The following is a 27247-nucleotide window of genomic DNA, read 5'->3' on the forward strand; positions in this document are numbered from 1 at the left end:
CTAGGGCTCTTGAGTTAGGCACCAAAAGATCCTATTATAAAACTTGTTCACGTAGAAGGTACTTCCGTGACAGGAATCCTGAGGACAGCATTTCCGTAAAACCAGGCACCGTCTTCCCCATCCAGGTACCTAAGGTCAGCATACATTTTGTGTTGAAGCCTAGACAGCAAAAATTATTGGGCAGTAATTCTATGCCTAGTGCTGTATGATGAGCTGTCAGATTAGGTCAGAGAGAGAAAAACGTTTTCAAACATCCTGCATTCTATATTCATGCAGTTGATTAATATAGATGCATCCAGTCATTCATTTAGTCAGCCACGGAAGGCACCGGGGGTAAAGGAAGAAGCATGGCAGCTTTAGAATCTAACAATATGGGATCAAGTCCAGGCTCTGTCATGTACTTGTTGATAAGTTACTTCCTCTTCCTGAGCTTCATCTGATGAATGAGGGTGGGAGTTTGGGGTTGTGGTGGGATATCTCCCCTACAGGCTTAAAGTGAGATTTAACTTTGAACATACATGTGAAAATACTTTTGCAGTCATCAGCATCTTCTAAATGAGAAAAACAAAAGAGCATGAGAAGTGGGAAGGCTTGAGATTTAGGAATCAATATATCATTGATTTTATTGGAAGTGGAACTTTGAGGAAATGATGGATCTGATTGAAGAGAAGGTAAGAAAGTGCAAGCAACAAGTGGAGGCAGTTTTTTCCAAGGAGTTTGTGTGTGTGTGTGTGTGTGTGTGTGTGTGTGTGTGTATTTGCCTCCTGAAATAGATTAGGCTTTTAAGTCAGAGATTTGTATCTTACTTATTTTTATATCCCTAACTCTACTAAAGAGCTACATAGCAGGGTATCTTGTACACAAAGTCACTTAAAATATTAAATAAATGTTGATGAAAAAGTAAAAATGAAAGAAGACAACAGCTTTAGGTGAAGCAAAGTCAAGAAAATCTTTCCTGTTTTTTAGTTTTTCTTATTTTGAAAACAGGAGACCCCTGAATGTATTAATTGTGAGAGGGTAGATTGAATAAAATAGGAGAGATCGAAGGTATTTCAGAGATGAAGGTATTATCTCCAATGATGGAGCCAGGCAAAAGGAAATGAGATCAAGACTGTAGAGGGAGCTGCACTGAAGGAAGGAAGAGAAACTGGCATCAAGTGTGCATGGAGGAGGAGAGAGAAAGTTGGAGAAATTCTGAGGTGTTCCTTGTGATGAGGAAGAAAGTTGACAATGCTCAAGTCAGATGGTTTCTCCCTTCCAGGAATGCAAGAGTTAAGCTTGTCTTAACTGGGTAAGAGGGTGGACTGGGGGTTTTGAGATGATTGAATGTTCCATAAGAATTTAATATGAGATAAATAATGGATAGTTGAAAAGGACCTGGTGTAAGGCTATCAGGAGTGATGAAAAGGAAGACTGAGTGTGAATTACAGGTTAGCAATAATGGAGAGGGAGGGCTTAGTGGCTAGATATTTAGCTGTTATTATTGGAGTATATTCAGGGCAAGAGAGGTGTGGTGGTGCCTTGCCCAATTTTCACCCTGGATGGCCAAACCTGAAGGTTATTTTTTTTTTCTTTCAATGGAAGAGGATAAGCAGGAAGCCTGTACACAACTAAAAAACTGCTTAGAAGAAATAAGGTTTTGAAATAGAAATGAGGAAAATTTATATATAAATTTAGAATGATTCTAAAGAAGAAACACTGCATAATTGAACCTGTCTAGAGGTGGCAGGGTTGTCTCAAGAAGGGCAAGTTCCCAGCAATAGGGAAGCTCATCTAGGCCAGGGAATGCAGTGATTGGCTGGGATTAAAACAAATGAAATTTAATTTTATGACTCTTGTGATAAGCTTGAGAGGCACCCTAATACTAATCTAGATAGATATGCCTCTTCATTCCTTGTCCAAGTTGTGCTTAATATTTATTATTTTTTATTAAGCAAAATAAATACATAGATGGGAACAGATGAACTTTTGGTTTCAAAAACCCAGATATTTTAACAGATTTTGAACTAGCTTGAGCATTATCACTACTAACAAACCAAGTGTATACTACTTCATTCTCTGCCAACTGCTTTTCGAAAAGCATTTATTATTTTTATAACATAAGTTAATATGTTAATACTTTATGCTTATCAAATGTTTAGTTAATGTATAAAAGAGTAATTTATTTTACCATTCCTCTGTTGTTGGGCACTTAGTTTTCTTCCAATTTTTTTTCTTATTCAAACTACGATGTAATGAACATCTCTGTACATACTGCTTTGCTTGGATGTGTTAGTGTGTCTTTAGGATAATGTGGGATTGCTGTGTTAAAGGATGTGCACACTAATCAGGTAACTTCCTGAGAGGTTATATCAATTTACAGTCCCATAAATAGTGCATGAGAGCAAGCCCGATTGTTTAATCATCTCATATAACATACAACTACATCCTTAGCATGATGAAGAAAATAAAAAGCAAACTCTTTGTCTCCTTAGGCTTCTAAACCAGGAAAACTTAACATATTGAAAGAAAAATCAGACGGTATAAACCACAAAATACAATAATGAATATATACCCAAGCCTAAATTGTGTGACTTATATAATGTGCTTGAAATGTTGTGTCAGTCAAAACTTTTGTAAATCAATCGATATGGATGGTTTTTGCATTTCCTTCCAGCTTGCCATGCATTGATTTATCTTGCTTAGTTGTGATCATGCTATATTACAGTTATTTTCTCCTTTCCTCTTTACATTGCTATCGATAATTTGCCACGTTACTACAAAGTCCTAACAAACGTCATCAAAAATAGCTACATAATATTCCTTTAATGGGATATGTTTAACTATTCCCTTTAGATTGTCTTCAGTTTTTCTTATCATTAGTAAGGCCCTGATAAACATTTTTTGTGGCTCATTTTTATCCACATTTAGCATTATTTCATTAAGATGTAGTCCTAGATTAAAATTACTAAGTCAACAGGAATAATCATTTTAAGAGTTTGATAAATATGGCAAAAGACTGCTTGTAGAAAAGTTGCACCACTGAATAAGACATCCATTTCACCATACCTTTGCCATATTGTTTTATTTTTTATAACCTCTAAAAAGACAGCTAATTTGATGTTATTGAATGCTTTTTAAAAATAAATTTATTTTATTTTATTATTTATTTTTGGCTGCATTGGGTCTTTGTTGCTGCACGCGGGCTTCTCTAGTTGCGGTGAGCGGGGGTTACTCTTCATTGAGGTGCGCAGACTTCTCATTGTGGTGGCTTCTCTTGTTGTGGAGCACAGGCTCTAGGTGCACAGGCTTCAGTAGTTGTGGCACGTGGGCTCAGTAGTTGTGACTCGCAGGCTCTAGAGCACAGGATCAGTAGTTGTGGCGCATGAGCTTAGTTGCTCCGCGGCATGTGGGAGCTTCTCAGACCAGGGCTTGAACCCGTGTCCCCTGCATTGGCAGGCGGATTCTTAACCACTGCGCCACCAGGGAAGCCCTGAGTGGTGTTTTAAATAAACGTTTTTAATTTTTAGTGAGCATGAACATCGCATATACCCACCCTTTGTCCACACAAAATTGTCCTATCATTTCCCAAGCTTGGTTATTGTTGGGTAATTCTTTGCTTTCGGGTTATGACCTGTGAATTATAGATTGTTTAGCAGCATCCCTGCCCTCTGCATACTAGATGCCTACAACCCCCCTAACTTATCACAACTAAAAATGTCTCCAGACATTGCTAATTATTCAATTGGGAACAAAATCAGACCTTCCAAAGAATCTTATTTTTAACAAATAAATTTTTAATAAAGTAGTAAACTGACTATTTAGTTGATCTGTTTTGGAAGTTTAGATGTTTGCATCTGAAGTGAGAAACCTTCACTCAAAAGTGTGAAATAACTGCAAGCGAGGACAGGTTAACAAGTGAAGAGTTAACAAGCTCATTGAGGTCAGTTTGGAAGATTTCAGGGTAGTGCTGTAGCGGGATAGGGAAACAGAAGCTCAGGGAATTTAATTCAGCTGTCCAAGCTTGCTTTCCAAGTAGCTGGGATAGAATTCAAGTTTTTTTTTTTTTTTTAACTGAAGTATAGTTGATGTACAATATTATATGATAGAATTCAAGTTTTCCCCCCAACCCAGGTCTTTTCGTAATCCCATACTATCCCGCATGCTGTCCCTGCTCTCCATTATAATCCAGCTTGGTCTGTTTTATTCAAGGAACCTTTTTCAGGAAACCCACCTGAGCTACATGATTTCAACCATTCCCCTAAGATATCACTTTAGTAGCATGGAGTTCTTCAGTTAATGCTTGATGTTTAAATGATTGTTACTTGTACTCCAGGCTTGATCCCAATAGTTTAAACTTTCTTGGAGAGTACTTGGATAGAGGGCTCTGATCACAAAGAACACTCACAAAATACTATTAAGTAGGACAGCTTCAAGAGCATCTTGAATTATTTTGTTAGGATTAAGATGGCCCCTTAAACTGGCTGAGTAGTGCTGATGCCTAATGCGGACTTGTGCATTAAACACATAATATTTACTGAAATGACTGAATGACAGTCTGAATCTGGCTTCTTGAGCATCACTTCCTTCGTGCAGCAGAGAGTCAGGTCCTGCCCTTTGCACTGTGAATGTGTGAATAAGAATGGAAAATCACCGGTCCATTCCAGCTTGCATTGAATGCCTACATTTACTCGGCACACAGATATTGAGCTGCTCCTTGTAAGGTACTATCTGTTAGGGACTACAGAGCAAGTAGGGTATGATTTCTACACCAGTGGAACTTAGCCTAATCAATACTTTTGATTAACCTCAAGAAGCAGCCTATAAAGAGCTTTTTAAAGATAAGAAAAACTTGAATTAGAATTTTAGCTCTATTTGTGACCTTCTGTGTATCACAAATGTACTGCTTCTCGCTTTCCCTATCTGTAAAATGGTATATTTTCCCCCTCATAGGATTCTTATGACAATAAATGAGACAATGCATTTATAGTACGTGGAACACAGTATTCTTCAATAAGCTCTGTGTTGGCTATTCAGACACTGAAGCCTTTTGAAAATTATTCAACACAGTATGTTCAACACTCGTCATTTATCTAAAATTATGGCATAGGTTAAAGTGAAAAACTCTTGAAAAAATGCAATCTTAAATCAAAAGGTTTTAGTCACTGAGGAGCTTCCCCAGTTACCAGGTGGTTGTGAGTTAAATGCACAAGGGCATGGACTGAAGAGCTAAGACTAAGAAATAGATCGATGTTTTTGAAAGGAATATCATCACATCTTCAGATTTACAAAAAGTGGAAGGAAATTAAAACTGCAAATGCAATTCAAAGAAGATTATTTTATATCCATCTCAGAGCAAAGAGCCAAACAGGGGAATATGTGCTAACCAGGGTAATCACCTCACAATCTCATTAGGGAAGGATTTGGGGGTACTGTGAAGTCATGCAACCTTCATTTTGGGGCCCAAGGCAGTGCTGGATTAAGTTTCAAGGGACAGATACATAAGAAGAGTCACAGTTACTACCTCAAAGCCGTGGTTAGGGTCTAGGAGGAATACTTTTACAATATCGATCACCTCTGGACATAAAAAATGTTATTTCCTCAGAGAAGGGGGCACAATGCCACAGCAAGGCACCAATTCCATTAGATCTCAAAAAATAAGTTTTTACGAGGAAAAGGTAAAAACAAACAGATTTTGGTCACACATGGGAAAAATACTTAACTAATTAATTTTAAAATATCAAGATAAGGGAATAATGTGCTCAATGTGAAAAGGGAAGACACATATTAGTGAAGAAGGAATTTCATTACATGGCCCTTCTCTGCTAATAGTATTCAAGTAAAAAAAGGAAGATGGAAGGGAACTCAATCTCCAGTTAAAAAATAATTGTAGGCCAAAAGGACAATTCTTTTTCACATAATAGAATACCAGTGAGTCACATAAAAACAATTCCCTAGGACAGGGAGAAAAAAAGACTAGCACAGTTCCTCAAGTAAGCCTGAAATTTAGCAATAAATTCTATATCCCTTCTCCTTCTAAAAGGCAGATACTCCAGCTAGATTTAAAAGATAATACAGTTAGGTTTAGAAATGAGATAAATGTAAAGCACAAATTGACAACTCAGAAATAGCCTTAAGATTTACAATTAAAACAACTTCCTCCACTTTTTCATTTTCATTTTTTTAGATATAACTGGATGGTTCAAAGTTGGAATTTCTGCATGAAACAAACTCGTTAGCCTTAAAGAACTATCTGTCCCATCTCATATGCTTCATCAAACGTATGAGAAAATGAGAATGAAAATTACCTAATCAAAAAACCCTCAACATTTTGTGTTTCAATTCATTGTTATCCATCTTGAGTAGGCAGACATCTTAAGATAATATCAGTGGTTTTGAACAAAAACAAAATTTTTTGCTGAACTTGAGTTGGGGCTTTTAAGAACAAGTCACATTCATTCCATAATTTCTCATAATATGTGGAAGTTGAAATAAAAGATTTTCTGATATTTGCAATATTCATGTACCCTTGTATATAAATATAATTTAGTGGCCTATTGAAAAAAATGTTATACTATCTTCCATCTAGTTGTAAGTTGCTCTGAAAATCCTATATATATGTGTGTGTATATATATATATAAAATTTAATTTTTTTGGTATTTCTAAGATATTTTATTTATCTTATTGCCCAATATGGAGATAAACCTCCTATTTATTTTCCAAGTAGTTGTTAAAATAAATTACAATAAACATTTGTCAGGTATTTTACAGTTTGCAAAATACTTTCCTGTTTGCTTTGATCCTCAGGATAACCCCTATGACGAAGGTATACTTATTTTCCCACATTACAGATGAGGAAACTGAAGGTTAGAGGGAATGAAGAACATCAGATGGCTAGTGAGTCAGTACTAAGCCAGAGCTCAAGTCCTGTTCATTCAACACTAGAACTTGTTTTTCCACATTACATGACACTGGAGCCACCTGCAAGTAGAGTTATCAGGAAAGATTCATAGTGGAGATTATTGAAAAGCAAAACAAGAGTTATAAGACACTTGGAGGAAAAGTTTGCAGAACACCTCAAAAGCAATGGAGGAAAAGTGAAATACGAGCCAGACAATTATCAACCAATAGTACCTGTATTCCTATATAGTTTCCAAAGTGTTTCATAAACATTATGTCTTTACAGCAACCCATTGAGACAAGGCTGACATAATTAGTCCTGTCTTACAGATGAAGAAACTAAGGTCTCTAGGCTTGAAAGTGAAGCTGAAATTGGAATTTGTATCTTCTACCCCTAGTTCAGTTTTCTTCTTCCATTGCAAGCATGGTTTGCAAAATATGGCCCCCAGCTCTGAGACCAGAGAGTTGATGATGGCTGCAATGCAATCTAAGATGGGCCTTGTTTTATAACGTCTTACTTATCCATTTCTTATGTATAAGGTCTTATCCATTTCTTAGAGAGCAAAGCGAAGTGATTGATGAAAGTCTTCAAATGTGTTGATGCTGTTCTTGTTAATACCAAGTTCTTTATCTACTGGAAAGTAGGAGTTTATGGATATAGTTAAAGGGAGTTTGCCTAAGTTCATCAATGTTTAGGAAACAATGCACCACACACCTCATTAACCCAAATAGTAGAAAAAGGCTCAAATTAATTTCTTTCTGCTATGTTTCTTCTCAGTGTTTAGGGACCACTTCTCGCTGCACAACCCCTCTGTGTTGCTGCTATCCTGACAGTTCTCTGAATGCTCCTCGCCTACAGCTAACAGTTCTCTGAGTTGGTTTACTCCATCACTGCCACGAATGAGCAATAATGGTTCTAGGGAAATGATGGTGGGAGAGTTTGAGGATAGGAGGACCCCCCACATCAGATGGCACTGAAAAGGAACAGGCAATGCCAACATATATAATAGGCACAAATTTGCAATCAGAAAATCTATAGAGCAGCTGTTGTTTCTGTATATTTAAATCTTGTATTGTTTTAGTTTAATGCTGTTTCCACGTTGAAGTGCATTTAGAAAGGAGGCACTGCAAGTGTCTCAGTGCTTGGGCCTCCAGAGGCCTGAATCCTGCCCTGGCTAAGGACATGACAGCACAGTTGTTAGCTATGTCACAGGTGAAAAATTGGGAGTTGTTTGCACGAATTTTATGCTTCTTTCAGCTGTTAGGAAATGCAGCCCTCAAGCTATTCTCCACCATAAGTCTTTGCTATAGGTGATTAAAAATAGACAGAGAGGAGAGAAGGATATAGTTGCAGTTTGCAGGACATAAAAAATGCACATGCTGCTAAATTGTGCAAGCCACAGGGAACACTTCTCACAGGTGTTCCACTCTGCATTTGCCTCCAAGTGCAATCCAAGGTGTTGACTTGAGGCTTTAAGGACCCCTCCCCCTTGCTCTGCACTTTAGGTACCTGGAGATACCAATACTTATCTAGGCTCAGTAGCAACCACACTCTTCCTAACTGTGAAGTGCAGGGCACTGGAAGTTGGGTGTTTTTCTCATGGAAGGCTTTTGCCTCTGGAATTTCCTGCCAGTCCCAGTCTGCCAGAACCCCACCTTACTGACCTTCAGGGACTCATGAAATTCATGACTTGTTTTCAATATAACCTTCATTGATGGGGAGAGAGACCTTAAGAGCATAATCTTGTGAGACAACTTAAGCAGTTATCATAGCTCACGGTCTTCTGGGTTATAATGGTTTAATGTTGGTGCTGGCTTCCTGCTGCAATTTCAAATAGGGTACAGTTTTCAGAATAAACATACCAAATAAGTGCCTGCTCTTAGTAATGAGTAAGTAAGACTGCGTACCTGGATGTGAAGATATTTAGAATTCTAAAAATATAAAAACTATCTGTCAGATTATACTCCTTCTCATGCTGGTATCACAGGTGTGCTGGTGCCTGCAATAACCCTAAATTCCAAGGTGGGTAATAAACACAACCTGCTCCTTTAGAAAGCTCTAGGATGATGTGCATGTGTGTTTGTCAAATCTCAAACCACCCTGGAGAACAGCACTGGCTTTGGCTGGACGTTAAGATATTTACTCTGGACTATTATGCCAAGACATGAACAGCTGCTGGTTTAATTATTGATGGAGTTAGTGTCAATCATCCGAGAAGAGAACCAAAGAATAATATTCTAAAATCATCTGGTCAAAAAAAAGAAAAAAATCTCTGTTGTAAAACACACCTCTCTTGTCATTTATTACTCTTGAACTTCTCCAGCCAAGTCATCTAAGAAAATTGCTCTTTCTAAAATTATTTTTCCTATCCCCTTAAATGTTTTCTTTCCAAGCGCTCTCCCTTTGAGAACCCAGCACTTTGGCTATGTTTGCATTCTTTTCGCAAGATGCCCTACATCAGGGGAACCGATGACATGTTTTAGTTTTGAAAACTTAAATAAGCACGGAAGAGAAATCAGAGGAGCAGAAGCCCCCCCCCCCCCCCCATTCCAAGAGCCCTTTAGATCCGCGGCGAGGCTGCGATGCCTTCAGCGATGCGGGCCGTCCCGGCTCCGCCAAAAACGCCGAGGCTGCTCGGTGTGGTCTTGGAGCCGAGGGCAGGTCAAAGAAGAAAAACAAATAGTTGTTCTGACCATCTCCAAGAAGAGAGTTTCACTCTGGCTTGACAAATATTTGAAAGATCCGCCCTGCCGCGCCGCTGAGCATCCCGGCTTTGGGACCTCTGCGGTTGCCAAGAATTTTTTCAGGGACCGGGGCCCCGAGGCCGAGGACTGCGAGGACCCCCTGGTCCGGACGGAGTCTCCTCTCTCTCGCGGTGCGCGCACGCCTGGAAAGGCGGGATTTAAAGGCGGCGATGCTGTGGGAGACTCCGCAGTGTCAACGAGCCCCCAAACGGTCCCGCCTCATTCGCCCCAGGGTGTGTGCCTCGCAAGTCCCTGCCTGGTGAACCGTCGCCAGCTTCGGCGCACGGGAGAGACGTTGGCGGGTCCGACCCCGGGGGTCCGCGGCCAGGCCGGACGCCGGAAGGCTGCCGGGCCAGGCCCGAGCGCAGCCCGGGCCGGGCGCGCCCCGCGGGCTCCGGGCACACGCCCCTCACCTGGGCGAGGCAGGGCGCGCAGGCGCTCAGTGCCCGGGTCGCGGCGGGAGCCTCAGCCCCGCGCCCGCCGGAGTTGGACAGTTCCGGGGCCGCGGCGCGCTTTCGCCGGCGCCTCAGCCGCCGCCGGCGCCGCCACAGCCCGGGCTGCCGCAGAGCGCGGGAGAGCGTCTGCGCGAAGCCCCAGCGCAGCCCCGGCGGGACCGCCGCCGCCGCCGCGCGAACGCGAGCAACAGCTTCCCGGCTGGAGGAGCCACTGCCCCACGCGCCGGCGGCCCGCGAGCTGAGGTAAGCTCCGGGCGCCCACCTCAGCCCGGCCCGGCCCGGCGCCCCTGGAACGGGCGCCTCCTTCCCGCGGGCCCCCGTCCGCCTCCACGGGGCGAGCCGCACCTGGGCGCGCTGCCCGAGGGAAGGGCCGCCGGGAGCCCCCCTCCCGATAGAGTTTGCACTTTGTCCCGCGGTCCCACTTGTAGAGGAGGACTCCCGGCCGCCGCTTGCCCGGCCTGTGGGCTGAGGCTCCCTTGAGCCGCTGGAGTTAGGACTAGGTCGTGGAAGCCAGAGGAGTGGAGGCGTCCCCAGGGTGGGCTCCCGGGCTCCGATTCTCCCAAACGGAGGAGAGGATGAAGGGCAGAGGACGAGGACAGCACCCGTCTGTGGTTAGCCGCAGTGCCTCCGCCACCTGGGCTGGGACGTTTGGGGCTGGACGTCTCTCCCTTCAATACAGGGAAGTGGGTAGTTTGGGGGCAGAGGAGTGGGAGGAAGATAGCAATCAAAGCTTGGGGTTCCCGAGAGAGTTCTACAGCTGAATGAAGGTGAAATGGGGGCTGTGAGACAGAGAGAAGGTCTCCAAAGTTTGCACTTGCTGGGAGCTCTGGGGGTTGGGTGGGAGGCTCGGTTACTAAGCGCTGGGTGAAGGTGTCATCGCGGGATGGGAGGACACTGTGGGACTGCGGAAGGGAGAAGGAGAAGGGGAGTGGAGGACCATCTGCTTCGCCACTGTTATTTGCGGGGGCCCTTGGGGAGAAGGGAGCGCTGGCAGGACGATGTTTCCCCGAATGCTTTCACAGCCTCTAAAGGACATACAGTTTTTATGGTGAGCCTTGGGGGAGGTGGGGGGAATGCTGTGGTCCTTTAAGGAAAATAAATCGCCTTCAAGCCCCCTACCCCCCCACCCCAGTACAAAATAAACAGTTTTGAAATGCTCTTTAAAGTTCTTGCATTAGGGAAACCCATCTTCATTTTCTTCATTTTCATGCAGAGATGTGGTTTGCAGTTCCCTTTGGTTTTGCTTTGCTCAAGAGCATCACACCAAGGTGAATGCAAACTTTGTTAAGATGTAGTAAAAGATGCTCAAACAGAAGAAATAAAACATTTGTGTTACAGGGCCCAGCCTAAAGCTTAGAAACTGGCAGCTTCAGAACAGTGCATGAAGCTGTAAAAAAATGATTTGTCAAATTAAAAAGAAGGCTTTTCACAAAGTCAGTAAGCTATGTCTTAGATAAAGTTAAATGTTTTGGCTGGGAAGAGCGCCCTTAAATATTTCAGGGCGCCATTTCTCGGGTTTCCAGAGTCCTTTCATCTTATTTTGATGCCATATGTGCAATGAGTATATGTGCCACCCCTTGCCTGTAATAGGTAAACACCCTTAGAATGCAAATACGCATTGCAAGTTCTGTTGTTGTGTGAGGTTTTTAAGGTGGAAAAAATGTTTATTTGGGCAAAGTGTTGGTTCGAATTTTATATTGCCATAAATCAAGGACTTGTAGATTTATAATTTACACTCCTACTCATTTCCAAAAGTGATTGGAGGAAGCTTGGAATGAAAACCACAAATCAAATAGCTATTCTTGTAGATCTCCTTGACCTCTCTTGTATGCATGTGTAGTAAAATACTTTTGAGAAGGTGAATTCTCCTAACAAAGGAGAAATTACTGTCCTCTCTGGAATCATCCTAGTGATATAACTGTTTTGCAGTACAATTCCTTATGTACTTCATTTGCATTGTATTATTTTACATTATGTAAGTAATGATCTCTTTAAATAAATTTAATAACCACTAAATAGCATCTACATTAAAGAAAATAATGTTGATATTTTATAGCATTTTACCAATATACAGAGTCACATAGCAAAAAAAACAAAAAGAGAATAGTGAACTCAATGTATCCTTGAACTGAGGCAGAAAGGAAACAAAGGGAGGTGTCTCCTTTACAGTCAAACCAGAGAAGGAACTGTCATTAGTACTTGTCACCCAAACATGGCCAATTAGTGAGACCTGTCAGCAGTTGGAGTGTAACTTTATGAAGTGCAACTATTGTGTGAGGATCTATCAAAGTATATCAGGTGTTCTCAGCATTCTTTATATCAGGCTGGTGACCTGGCTCATAGAAAAGAAAACCAAGAAGTCCTGCAAAACGAACACAATTCCAAAAGGTGAAATATCTACATAGATAATGCTGTGTGGAGCTCCCACCATGGAAGAGACAAGAATCTTAAATCCTTGGACTGCCTCCCCCACTTTAGATTTTTTCCTTCCAGCTGAGTTTGAAGATATCATTGCTTAATTTTTAACAGGAACAATTTATATTAAAAAAAAATCTGAGCCATGAGTTTACTTCTCACAGGAGCAACTGCTTTATTTGTGAAAATCTTTGTTCACAGAAATAAAGAGGAAAATTGGCTTTCTGCTGTGCCTATAAAATCCTGTGTCTTCGAAGATCTAAAGGACAACGAACGTTTGTCCCAGTTTCCCACTGCCTTTTATTTGCTTCTGGGTCTTTACTGTGAGCCCTCCTCTCCTACCCCACCGTTTCACTGTATTTTACCACCTCCCTGACTCCTGTCTCTGTTCTCCCTGTGTCTCAATATGGTCTTTGTATCCTCCCTTTTCTTTCTTCTTCTTTTTTTATTCTGCAGATTTTTCTTGATCTCCGTTGCTATATAGATGACCTCCTTTTTGCTCTTTTGCATGTGACTTTTTATTCAGTGGTGTCCTCTTATTAGTGCTAGATTATTTCCACTTTCCTAAATTTCATATTGACATTTGAACCACCTACGAGATGGCTTTATAGTACTCTCAGGTGCTTCAAATCTAACAGGTCTAAACTCCAATCAACATCTTTCTCCTTGCATGAGCAAAGGTGACTCTCTGTCAATTTCTGTATTTCACACAGTCACCCAGAATCTTTCCAATATATTTGCTTCCCACACATAATTCACAGACAAATCCTATGGACTCCATCTGCCTAATGCCTCACCATGCTGGCTTCTCTACCTTTTTATTGCCACGGTGACTGTCTTTGTTCAGACTCTTCTTATCTCTTTCTAGAGACTACCATGATGTCTTCCTGACTAGTTTACCATCTCCAGCCTCTCTCATTTTAATCTATTTTACACTTGGTGTGCAGAATAAGCTCCTTAATGCAGAGCCAAGCTCAGTCACTGGCTAATAAACTTTTTCCCAGTGCCCTACCTAATGACATATAAACCTCTCCTCTGACATTTCAGACCCTTTGCAGTCCAGCCCCAAAGTAGCTCTACATTGTTTACTTTGATCTCATAGATTCATTCATTCATTGATTTATTAATTTATTCAATGGATATTGGAGTACCTACCACATGCCAAGCACAGCTTTAGGAAATAATTGTAGAAGCACCTTGTGTATTGGCTCAGTGATATGCTTCAAATTTTATTTTTCAGTGGTGGAATCTGCTGTTAAAATATAATCTTATGTGGTTGAAATGGGACCCCGGTAATCCCATTCACCTCCCTTTCCTACCCTAAGTCTCTAAGGCATCATCACACAGAGTCATGAGTCTACTCGAAGTAATTTGAGAACCACTGCTCTAGGGTGAAGGCAGTGCTCCCTCAATACAAAGTAGTCTTCTGAGTTCTGCATCTTTGCTTGTGCTGTTTCTCTGCCTGGAACAGACCCTCCCGCTTCCCCATGACTGTTTCCACCTGTCAGAGAGTCAGTGAAATTGCTGCATCCTTCCTGATCTCCCTCTAAACTTCAGCTTCTACTCTTCCAAACCCGGTTGCATTTTGCTTGACCTCCCCTTAGAAGACAAGTCATGGTCTTCCTCATGTATATGTGCTTTTGGGCCAACCATGCCTAGCTTCAGGCCTTCATTTCCTGAAAAACCCAGCTCAGGGCCTGGCTTCTCATAGGGCCGCCACAAATAATATAATTAGGCAGATTGACGTCTACTTAGTTCTTTAGTCCCACCTTCTGCCTGTAATAGTTGTTTGTTTTTTTACCCCTCAATTTGGTTCTTATAGTAGAGCCAGTGCTTGGCAAACTTGAATATGCGTCTAAATCATGCGGGGATCTAATTAAAACGCAGATTCTGGTTCGGCAGATCTGGCAAAGGCCAGAGAGACTGCATTTCTAACATGTTCCCAGGTGATGTTGTCAGAGCTGATCCTCGAACTACTTTGAGTAGCAAGGTAGTAGGTGATGCTTCCCAGGTTTGGAAGTTTCTGGCAACCCCTGCCTCTCTGCCAGGTGATTCTCCTACAGTTAGAGTTTGCTTCTATATTACATTATTTTGAAAGTACTTTAGGCCTCACCATGCTTCCCAAAGCTGAATGGAAGGTGCCATTATTCCCTTGTATTTTCCTTTTATTTTGTTGATAAAGTATTGTCATGGCCAGTTCTCCCCATTTTATTTTTTCCTGGCCAGTTCTTTTGCTTTCTTCTGTTTCCTCTCATCTTCCCGTTATTTTCAGATTGTGCCTGTTCTCCTTTCTCAGTCTGCTACAATTTTTTTCTTTCCCTTGCTCTCTCTGGTTCTTGAAATTCTCTTTGGATGCCTTGGCTGACTCCCTGCCCCAACTGTTTTCCTACTGCTTCCAAATTTTTTTTCTGTGAAAGGAGCACTGAAACAGGGTGCGGGAGTCTCCAGCTCTCGTTCTGCCTTTACTGCTCGTATGAGACGTTGGGCAAAGCTGTTTCTTTTCTGGACTCCTCACTTGTGGATGGAAGGTGTGGGTTACACAGCTTCCTGGGCTTCAGCACCAGATGCCATGGGGGATCCTCACATGGGGCAGAAGGAGCAGGTTGGGGGAGGAAACAAGGATATTCTGATGATGCTGGTGTTGGTGTGTACTCCCATCTAGTGTTTCTGTTCCAGATAAACAACTTGAACTTGTGTTGTTCTCTCCCTACTCAGAGAGACTCATATTTCTTAAGAAAATAACTATTCCTTGGCATTCGCTAATCCAGTTGTTTTCAACCATGGATTCACACCACAATCATGTCAGGAGTCTTTGAAAAAAAAATAGTGGCATTCCTAGCCCATCTCATGGGAATGATTTACTTTATCAGTATTTTTTAAAATCTCCCCAAATGATTCCAATCTGCAGCCTGGGTGGAGAACTACAGGATCTGATCTGTGAAGGCAGTGTGGAGTGGTGCTCAAGAACATAACATTGTGCTGAGTCAAACCCTGGCTTTGTTCCTCACCAGCTTTGAGAGCTGAGGATATTACTTAACATCTTAGGGCCTTGATTTCTTTATCTGTGAAGTGGGTTGACTTGGTTGTTATGAGGAATATGTGAAAGCCAGAGGTGTAGTACTGTGTGCCTTGTGGTCATTTATCATGACAGTTATTCTATTACATTTTATATCCGTTGAATTACTAAAGGGTCATCTTGCCTTGGCAGTTAACACTCTTACCCCCTGTTCACCTTTAAGATTTTCAGCACAGTATAATCACTTTGAAAGGAAATTTATGAACATATTTTTCAGAGGTCAGTGGGAAAAATACAGAAGGCATATATATTAATAAAAACCAATCACTCTCTTATTTTTGATCCATCTGGTGCCACATCAACTCTATGATCTCATAAATACCAGAGATGAATTAAAATACATATAAACTGTTACAAAAAGATGACCAGGCTTTTATATCTACTTCATGAAAAATGACTTAGCTCTTTCATAAAGACAGTTCCATCATCAACAAGTAGAAAGGATTGAAATTCATGAGTCTAAGGGAGCATTTTATTTTGGAAATAAGTATGAATGTGCTAAGCATTTACATTTCTCAGTTTATAATGGGAAATGAATTTAAAATAAAAAAAGCATACACAGAGAGATCCTTTCCTATGCAGGCTAAAGCTAGTCAACTTTTTCTTCTCCTTTTGGCTGAGATTCTGGAATAGCTATTATGCTGTTATGCTATCAGCAAATCAAAGATTAGATAAATGAACATAACCAATATTAACCGAGAACCCACATCCCCCCTTTTTCTGGACACATCTGATGATAAATAAAAGAGGTGTTCAATAATTCCAGTGGGCCTGGCGTAGCGAACCAATCGTGAATATCAGGGGTTGTTACGCTGATGGACTTAGCGACGGAAGGAGCTGTGGATGTACTATTTCTCATCTTTTTCGCTTGGAATAAAATGTTCTATTTCTGCATTATTTACTTTTTGATCAGGAAGAGTATTTTTCAGTTAAGTCTTCACTAATGTTTATTTTCCATATCGTTATTGTACTTTTAAAAATAACACAATTAAGATACTATGAAATTTTAAAAAGAACTTTTGAGCTACACTAAGGAAAGGCCTGCTGTGAGAGATGATTAGCTAATTCTTTAAAATCTTTGCTTTAATATACTCATGTTAAAATTGTGTAAAATTCTATAGAGAGCTGTGATTTTTGATATGTATTAGTTAAAGTGGTTGGTCTGATGGTTAGCCTATTACGTATGATATTCAGAGTCTAGAAGCCTGGACTCTTGGTCAGCTTATACTGTTCATGAACCAGAGTTCAGATTTTAATTCATCTCAGGCTTAATAGATTGCTATTTCTGTGAAATATTAGTTAGGGATATGGAAATGATTACTGTTCAGTCAAAGTAAGTCATTGTGTCTTAAGGGTTAAAAGGGATTTTTGTGCAATATCCTCTTAGATAAATTAGAAAAGTGAGACCCATAGAATCTAGGATATTTAAAATCTGAGACTAGGAAAGTTAAACATTAAAAATAAGGGTAGAAAACTTCTGATATTAACACTAGAATTTAAACTTCACATAGAAATTGGGTGGACTCTGTGATGTCCTTCGATTTGATAATATAGAGGTGGGAAAACTTTCCCTCACAGACTTGGGGCGAGGTATTACCTTATATGTCATGAAAATTATGATGCTGAGAATAAGAATAGCATAAAATGCTATTGTTTGTGTACAAATAAACATACCTGTATATAAGCACAGGCATTTTGATTTTATATATATGAAATATTTTTACTTCGATCAGTTGGTCATTGTACATGGTCTTAAATAATGTCTGGAGATGCTAATGATTAAATGCATCTCATTTCCTGCATGTGTTGCACTATTGAAGATGGGAAATTGTATAGCCTAGTGGTTGAGTTCAGGCTCTGGTGTCTTTGTGGATGCAAATTCCAGCTCCTCCATGCATTGGCTGTGTGACTTTGACCAAGTTAATCAACCTCTCTGTGCTTTAGTTTCCCAAGTCTAAGAGACAGTGAGAGAAACTTTAATGGGATTGTTGTCAGGTTAAATGAGATAATACACATAACATACTTAGCAAAGTTCTTGGCTACAAAACTACATAAAGTCCTACAGTGCTCATAAAGGTAGCCATTATTATAATTAATAATTAATATCAAATAATAATTAATATCAAATACCTCATAGATACACTGATTTCTTTGCCAAGAGAATTTTTGAGCCTTCTGTTTGAAACTTTCTTCTTATTTTTAAACTATATATATCTTTGTTTACTTGTTTACATTTCCTTGTTAACTTTAGGAGAACAATGAAATGGAAGGGAGAATAGAGGTGGAATTGTAAGCACTATAAGAACTCTTGAAAACATGTAACCACATGAAGCGCAGGCAAGTTTTTAATAGCAAAATATATAACCTGGGCTTTGAATTTTTGGAAAGACCAAGTGATTCAAAGCGTAGCTTCTGCATAAATGTGCTTTGTGAACTCTGTACGCATGTGTAAACCTGGAATGTTTGGAAGTGACCCAAATCAGAGTGCGATCCAGGTATAGGAGCCAGCTTATTTAACCAGGGTCTGTGTAACCAGGGCGGACTCATTCAAGGACAGTCTCTTCTCAGGCACCTGAGTCATAGTTGAATAGTCACCTGGATCCTCCTGGGTTCGCAGGCATTTATTTTAACACCTGAATTGGATTCTCTGTGTTGGAGTTTAGACAACAAAATAATTAGCAAGAAAAAGACCTAATTGGTGAACTACATATAGGATTATGAAAGAGTTTAAGTCCATATATACCTAATTACTACATGTATGGTTCTTAGTGGTCAGTCTCACTTGCACAGTGATGTAAGTGTCAAAACTCAGTATAGAAGGTAAAATCTTAGTCTTGTTCCTCTTTTGCATAGCCTTCTCCTTGTGTCCCCTACATGTGGCCACCAGGCTGGTCCTAAGACCTCTCTCATACAGTGATTCTGTATTTGTGAAAGAATCCCTGGAGAGCTTGCAAAAAAATGCAGATTCCTGGAATTCATCCTTGAAGTCTCTGACTCAGCAGTCTGAGGTAGGATCCAGGAATCCAAACATTTTTTTATTGAAGTATAGTTGATTTACAATGTTGTATTAGTTTCAAGTGTACAGCAAAGTGATTCAGTTATATATATATATATATATATATATATATATATATGCTTGTATATATATTCTTTTTCAGATTCTTTTACAAGATATTGAGTATTATTCCCTGTGTTATACAGTTGATCCTTGTTGTTTACCTATTTTATACAATATATAGTAGTGTATATATGTTAATCCCAAACTCCAGGAATCTAAATCTTTTACCTAAAGATTTTATAAGAATCACAGTTGATTCACAGACCACACTTGGAAATAGTACTAGTTTTGTAGAGTAGCACTAGTTTCAACCTGGGTTGCATATCAGAATCACTGTGGTTCTGGGTAAAGTCCAGTGAAATATGCACGGCTCTGTCCCTCCATGCTGCATTAACCACTGCTCTGAGCCATCCACGTGGAGTCTGTCATGTGTGAATTCTAGAGAACCAGACTGTGTTCTCTCACTGACTACCCACTGGCCTTTACCCACAGGTTTTTGTCCACTGTGATTCTCCATGATAATGTGGACCACTGGCCACCTGCCTCAGTATCCCTGTGAGCTCACTTGTAATATTCAATTTCCAGGGCCCAAATCTCACCCTACAAAATCTAAAAGGAAATTGCGGGAGGTAAGGTCTTGGAGCCAGAATTTCCCCCTGGTTCCTCAGATGATGATTAGGCCTTGATGGAGTTCTCTAGCCACTGATCTATGGAGCTTCAGACAACCCCAGTAGTTCTGGTAGCCACCTCGACTGCAGTGGTCATGTGGCTGGTACAGAGACCACCATGACTACTGAATATCAGCAGTGTCTCTCCCCTCCCACATCTCCAGGCCTCTCCCTTTCTACCTCCAGGGAACAGCCACTTCTCCTGTCCTGTGGTTTTCTGGTGGGAAACACAGGCTCCTTGCTCTCTGGTCTCTTCTTGTCTTCCCGTTCCCACAGCTGCCAAGTAGAGGCCCAAATGACTGTGCCAAATGTGTAGATGCGATGGCACGCATTCAAACTGCTGCTGTCCTGGCAGAGGGACCCCTGTAAGCCCTTTCAAATCCTTGAAGTCTTTCTTGCCTCCCTGTATATAGCTTACATAAGCAAGGTTTAAATTTGTCGAGAATTTCACAGGTTCTCAGATCTATTGTCTTCCTCTTATACTGCATTGGAAAAGAAGCAGTATTATGTACTCTTGGCTGGCATGGGGAAAAGGCAACCTGGTCTTTAGAATTATTTGATTCCTTGAGATCATGTTTCTGAGTTATCAAGAATTATAGCAAGAAAAATTGTTTATTATGTATGGGTAACAGTTTTGAGTCTTCAGGGTGTGACTTCAATAGATCCATTTAAAAATGCAAATTATAGGATGTTTTCGTGTTACTATATAGAATAATGAACAAAAGTGGCATCAAAAATGATTAGGTGTAATATTATGAACAACTCTATCATTGATTACCTTAAAAGCCAGCAATAGTGTTCTCTTGTTAAATAACCCATTTTTTAACATCTTTATTGGAGTATAATTGCTTTACAATCGTGTGTTAGTTTCTGCTTTATAACAAAATGAATCAGTTATATATATACATATGTTCCTATATCTCTCCCCTCTTGCGTCTCCCTCCCTCCCTCCTTCCCTATCCCACCCCTCTAGGTGGTCACAAACCACCTAGAGTCTGTCATACAGAGTGAAGTAAGTCAGAAAGAGAAAAACAAATACCGTATGCTAACACATATATACGGAATCTAAAAAAAAAAAAAAAAAAGGTCATGAAGAACCTAGGGGTAAGACAGGAATAAAGACACAGACCTACTAGAGAATGGACTTGAGGATATGGGGAGGGGGAAGGGTAAGCTGTGACAAAATAACCCATTTTTAATCTGTAAAACCTCAGAGAGGGATTGAGGGTAAGGTGGCATAAGAGTCGATGGTTTAACATCCCCTCATTGCAAGGTCAGGTCATGATGGAACCCTACGTCCAGCCTGACTCAGCCCTCTTAGATGTCAACTTCTTTCCTCAACGATAAGGAAGGCTCACTGATAGCTGAAGGGAGCAAGGGTTTCTGAAGGTGAGTGATTGGCAAAAAGGTATACCTGCCTGGAAAATGATATCACCAATCAACTTAGATGGGAAAGGGAATTATGCATATAGGAGATAGCAATGTCAGACGTTATGGATCTCCTCCAGAGGTAATTACTGGTCCCGTGGCAGTTTATTTTCTAACATTAGGGGGAAAAAATTAAAAGGCAACATCTGAACTGTTCCATCAGGCTAATAATGGTGGTTGTTGGAGAGTTCCTCCACAGGATGGATTCTTAATAGTCTCTAGGGCCTGTGCTTAGTTGGGAAGGCGGTACCACTCCTGAGGCCTCTCAGACTACCCCGCTTCTTTGTTTTTGTCAAGCCTTATTATGATACTAAGAGCATGATATCAGCACTGGTTGAAGCCACTGTAAGCAGCCCAGCATGAAGAAAGGCACAGAGCAGAATCTCTGTGAGTCTCCCCACCCCCATGGCTGCTGTTTCTTAACCTCCTTTAGCAACAGGACGAGGCACGTGCCTCACCAGCTGGTGCCAGATTAGATGGCTTTGAACAGACGTGGCAGCTGCCTGCAAACACTTGAAGGGATGAGATGTGGACAAAGTAGATTTATTTTTCTGAAGTTCCAGCAGGCACGACCAGACTCAGTGGGCAGGATTGTAGGGAGGCAGATTTCAACTCAATATGGGAAAGAACTTTCTAATGATTCAAACTGTCCAGCAATGGCCTTGAAGTTTCATGCTCGCTCCAGGTGACAGTATGTAACGGATGAGAGGACCAGCCACCAGAAACAACATAGAAGGAATTCTGGCCCTGCGTGGAAGCTTGAATGGGTTGATCACTACAGTCAGTGCCCTTCTTCACGCTGTTGATACAATAATTTGACTGTAGGCAAAGGAGGGGAACGTATAAGAAAAAAAGGTAGAAGAGATGTTTCTAGACTTCTTAAAAGGTGAAAGAATAGTTACTTCATCTTTTTCCCCCAGACTTTTTAAGCACATTACATTTATTGAGAACCTACTATGTGCTAGAACATTATCTCATTTAAGAGTCAAAAGGCACAAATCCCTGTGTCCCCTTCTTAGCCAGAATTCTGCAATTGTCTTCCTGCCCCTCACATAAGGGTCAAGCCCTGTGGTCATCATCAGTGACTTCCCACAGGCTGCCCTGAGTACCCGTCATACCTGAGCTCAACTCCTTTATAGTCTTTTCATGTTCCCGTATCACTTTTTCTGTGTTTCTCTCATGGTGCTTGCAATATTAGATTATAATGACCGGTTTGTATTGATTGTATTGATTTTTTTCTCACTAAGCTGTAAGCTCTTTGAGAGCAGACCCCTAGACTTATTCATCAAGTTAATGACTAGTTGAGTCTCTGAAAATAGTAAATTCTAATGTTTGTTGACTGAGTATTTGATTACTCCTCTCATTTCATCCCTCTCCCAAAAGAAATACCTAGGATGACTTTTATCTTCAAGTTAAGGACCTAAAAGGAAAAATACCAGAATACTTTTACTTCTCCTGACCCTGCCTTTCCAATCCTAACCACATCCTAATTACCTATCCCATTCATTCTATTTCAGGGGAAGGGCAGAAAGTACTAAAGAGAATGAGGCAGGAAAAAAAAATTAGAGAAGGAAAAATCACCTCTTGTGTAACTCCTTCTTCAACTTGACTAGATGTATTGCCTTCAGCAGCACTAGTGGTAAGATGAGGAGAAAATCCTGCTTCTGCTGTTAACTAGCTATGTGACCCAGAACTGGTCCTGTGATCACCTTTCTGTTTCTTCTCAGTAAAATGAAGAGTTTGTCCAGGCAATTTTCAGAGGCTCATTCTGGTCTGATATACTGTAATTCATAATCTCTTTTCTCTTCCAAGTTTTCGTGAAGTTCTTTTCCTCTATGCAGTATTCTCCTGGATAACCAAGAAACCAGAATGATGTTGATGAGAAACAATTTTGAGACATGACATTGGAATAAAACTGTGTTTGTGATCTGACACATCCAGATTGAGTTCCTGCCGTATGGCCTTGGGCAAACTATAAACATCTCCAAGCTGAAGATTCATCTCCTGTAAAATGGGCATGCTATTCTCCATCTCATAGGATTGCAAGGACTCAGTGAGATAATGGATATCAAGTGCTTATCCTGTACCAGAAACATAATGAGCACTTGAAAAATGATAACTGCTCTTATTTGGAAATTGTCTTCCCTCTCTCTTTCCTCTTCTATCCAACCCTTGAAAGATACCCACACACAAGTCCTAAAGAAGTTGTCTTGGCATGGGTTTTTTCGTGCTGCTCTACATCATTTCTCTTCCATCTAGAATTAGTAGAGGACAGTCAAGGCCCCTTCCCACTGAGGCATCCTGCTCCTACATGTATAATGGCCAAATGAATAACCCATTTCACAGTGATTGGGAATATATTTATTTTAACATTTGCATAGAAGACATGAATGTTGCTGAGGAGACACTGGAAGTAAATATGGGGTCAGCTATCTTAATATCATATATAATATCACATCCAGATCGAGATTCTTTTATTTGAAAAAGCTTTGACTGAGCAACAGTGACACAGCAGCTCCTGAGCCTGACAATAAAGAGACAGCTTATAAAAATTTATGAAGTTCAGGCTGTAAAAAACAAACTGCACATACCGAGTAGTAGCATTTCTTATTAAAATAATTTTATCTTTAAGTTCGTTGCCTCCACATCGTATATAATAGAAGCTCATGCCATGGCTAGAGACCTCAACAGCCTGTAAACTTTTATATGGGCTTTTGAAAAGGGATGATAGTTTTACGAGATATGATTTTCTCATCTCACCAAATTAGATTATTTGAGATAGCATCCCTGGATGTAAAATTTCCATCCTGAGTAAATCTGTACCTCAGAGACTGTGCAGCCTGCTAGCAGAGTGAACATGGAGCGTAATAAATCTGCCCTGAGCCCATTTCTCTCCACACAGCTCCATAATTCATTCTTTGCTTGGTACCCATGATCACTTTTTCATGGCTAATCAGTCTGTATCCAGGCTGGCTCCTCTCAAGTGCAATAATACCTCCTCCTTGGTCCAGATCTTACCTCTTGGCATGCTGTACCACTTATGGGTTTCTTTCTAGAGCTGTGTGCCATCATGGACCCTGGATCCAAGATGTTCTTAATCACACAGCAAGCAATTACTCTGGTTATAGAGTGGCCTATCTGTTGCAGTATACTTTAAAAGAGATATTCTGTTTAAAATGGATTAAAATAGATAACAGCATCTCTGGAGGACACCTGTAGACCTGAGTATTTCACTTATTCTTTCCTGAGTCTTTTCTGAGGGAATAGAGGTGAGGGGACCTGCCACTAAAGCCACAGATTTCTTCATTCCAGTCCCTTCTACTTCACCCATGAGGAGTGCCTCTCCATTGCTCCCATGGTGTTTATCTCTTTCCTCCTCTTCAACATTGTGTTGGTTCAGTGGCACCACGACCAACTGCTGCCGCAAAAACCAAGCGTGGCTGTAGGTGACTTTTAAGGAGCTTGGGGGGAAAAAAGAGTGTAGGAAAATTTCATCCAAGGTGGAGTAGAAGCAGTCAGACTGAACTGGGAGTTAAACACATCATTTCCAGTCCTGTTTCCACCCTTAATTATTTCTGTGATATTGGCTAAGGAGTTTATTTTTACTAGCCCTCACTTTTGTCATGTAAGACCAGCAGGTAGCAATGGTACCTTTTAGGAGAGAAAATTCTATAAATTATGAATTATACAGACATGGAAAATTGTCCTCTCTTCCTCCCTACAGTTTAACAACTTAGTGTCATGAGACTATGTTAATGGAACCTGGAACTTTGGAAGGAGAGGTATCAAGAGGATTGTGCCACCCTGCAGGGTGTAGGCCAGGGGCCACTCAGAAATAACTTTGTGTAGAAGGCTGGGTTAACAGCTGTAGCCTGGTCAAAGGGCAGGCATCTAGAGCAGCAGCTCGATGGAGAATACAAGAAGGGAATGGCTTGGTGGAACAGGAATCTGACAGAATCAACAGCATCCAGTTTGTTGGTTTCGGGGGAAGGGTTATCTTCATGTCCTTCAATGATTTTAAAGACTATTAGTCAAGGAGCTCCTTAAACTTTTTTTCAGAATGCTTTCACCTAAATTTATTCATTCACCTTCTCTTCAACTCCTGAATTTGCTAAGAGCCTCTATTTCTTTTTTTTTTCCAGTTACAAACATACATATTTTTTCCAGATTACTTTCCATTATAGGTTATTATAAGATACTGAATATTGTTCCCTGCAGTTATATAGTAAATCCTTGTTGCTTATCTATCTCTTGCCTAGTTTTATAGAGGAAGAAACTGAAGCCCTGAGAAAAGTGCCAAGTGGCCCAGCCCAGTCAGTAGTGGCAGAACAGGACGGGGGTCTCACCGAGGACAGTGGGCTCCCAGCTGCTCTATGCTGGGCCATGGACATCACTTGGAAATTCGTTAGAGATGCAGAATCTGAGGCCCCACCTCAGATCTACTGAACCTGAACCTCCATTTTAAACCTCTGGGTGTTTCATTTGCACAATTAAAGTCTTGAGTAGGACAGTGATGAAGTGTAGTCTCCCTCCTGAACTAAAAGTTCGTCTCTGCTCTATGCTTCTGACCCAGGCTCAGGCCCCCTGGGTTCATGGAGAGGCCAATCTGTAAAGGGGAAAAACATGCTGGAGGTGGGTTTTATGTGTGAAATAAAAGTTTTTTGCTCCCACAATCATTTTGAGGGGTTATTTAGACAAATATAAATAGATAAGCAGGATATGAAATACTTATTTCAGTTAAAGGCTTTCTAAGTTGGCTCCTGGGCAAACTTCCTTCTCATATCACCACCTTATATCAGCAAAGTCCCATCTAAAAATATGTAAATATAACAGGACAAGTAGACAACATATCTGCTTAGACATCTGAGTGATTAGAATGATTTTAATTAAATCTTGTACTTCTGTTTCTGAAATGACTTCAGGATACTAAAGTTATTAGACCCCCTAAATTCCAAATTCTGAAAATAGCCATTCTAGATGTTTTACAAGAATATGGCTTTAAAATGTAAACATCAGATTAACCGATTAACACCAAATTTGGGACATAAACGTGCTCTAATTACTATTTTGATAGTCGGCAAGTCATTAACTCCTCCAGGAAGATGATTTTCCACAGTCAAATAGAAGTATGTATTTAGTTCCTACCATTTTCAAGTATGTCACTGGAGAGAATATTGTCTAAGAAACGAATCTTTGAACTGTTCTCTTTGTCTTTCATCATCCTGCAAAAGAACCAGTTGACTTTGTAAAAGTCCTGCCAGCCACACGACATGACAACTCTTGGTAGTGCCAAGATAGTTGAGTGGGACAGATAAGAGTGACTCATTTGTTCTAAGATATCCAGGACCACCTTAAACATGCTTTGAATTCTAGGGCACCTGATATCAAGTTGTAAATGTGGAATAATGGATAATTTGGGCCTTGCATTGCTCAGGAGGTCTCTAGGATCCCCCAACTAGGTAAACTCTTGCCAGTTCCCTAGTGTGACTATCTGAAAAGGGTCATTTGTACACATGTTGCTTTGTACATGCAAGCCCAGAAAATGGAACAAGGGCTGTAAATCTTTACAAATGTGATGTGAAAAATATGATGCGTGTGATCTATACAGTTCTTTTATAAGTGAGACAAAAGTGACATGCCCTTTGTATGATGGCTTTATCTTTGACTCCTGTCCCCATCAATTTTTGTGGCGCTTGCTCTCAGCTTTACAGGTAGAATGACATTGTTGTTTTGGCTGAAGTACCCTGGGTCGACTGCTTTCACTAACTACAGCCCATCTACTGCTGAGATTTTCTGTCTCTTGAGGCTGGCATTTTATTATGCCACAGTATGCAGCACTGGTTCCTTTATTACTTTTTTCTCTCTTACCTGCCTTGTATTCTCTCTCACCCTTCTTCAGTTCATTGCATTGTACCCCATCAGATCATGTGACTCACAGAAGTAATGATAAGGCTGCATATTTAAGTGAATCTGTGTCAGTAAGTTGCTGCCAGAGCATACCATCTATATACAGAAAAATATTCTGTAATAGACATCCTAGTTTATTCTTATGAGAGTTTTAAAATATTACCACCTTTGGGGTGTTAGGGTAGTTTCTGGATTGAGATAATCAATTGGATCTGAGATAATCAGTCTTGTGTGGTTTGGAGTAGTGAGCATTATGCTCTTGACATGATAAAAAATGAATATCCCAGGTATATGAATATTGTACATGTCACCAAAACAAGGTTACAAAGAAAGACAATGGAATATATGTCTTCAACATGGTTCTTCAAGTTGAATAGTTTACAGATTTTGTCATCCATTAGAGAGTTGTAATTTTACCCAGTGCTCTTTGTATTTGGAGTACTCTTTGTTATTAAATTTTTATTTAAGTTCTGAGAGTGATAGGGCTTGACGTAAATAGTGTTACCTTTTTTTTAGACCACAATTAAACATCCTGTACATGTTTACATGCCTGGAAGGTCATATTGATTCTTTGTCCTTCATCCCCTCACTTCTTTGCACTAATATTAAGCCAAG

Source organism: Mesoplodon bidens (assembly GCF_964165515.1).
Source record: "Mesoplodon bidens genome assembly, chromosome: 8".
In the NCBI taxonomy this organism is placed as follows: domain Eukaryota; kingdom Metazoa; phylum Chordata; class Mammalia; order Artiodactyla; family Ziphiidae; genus Mesoplodon; species Mesoplodon bidens.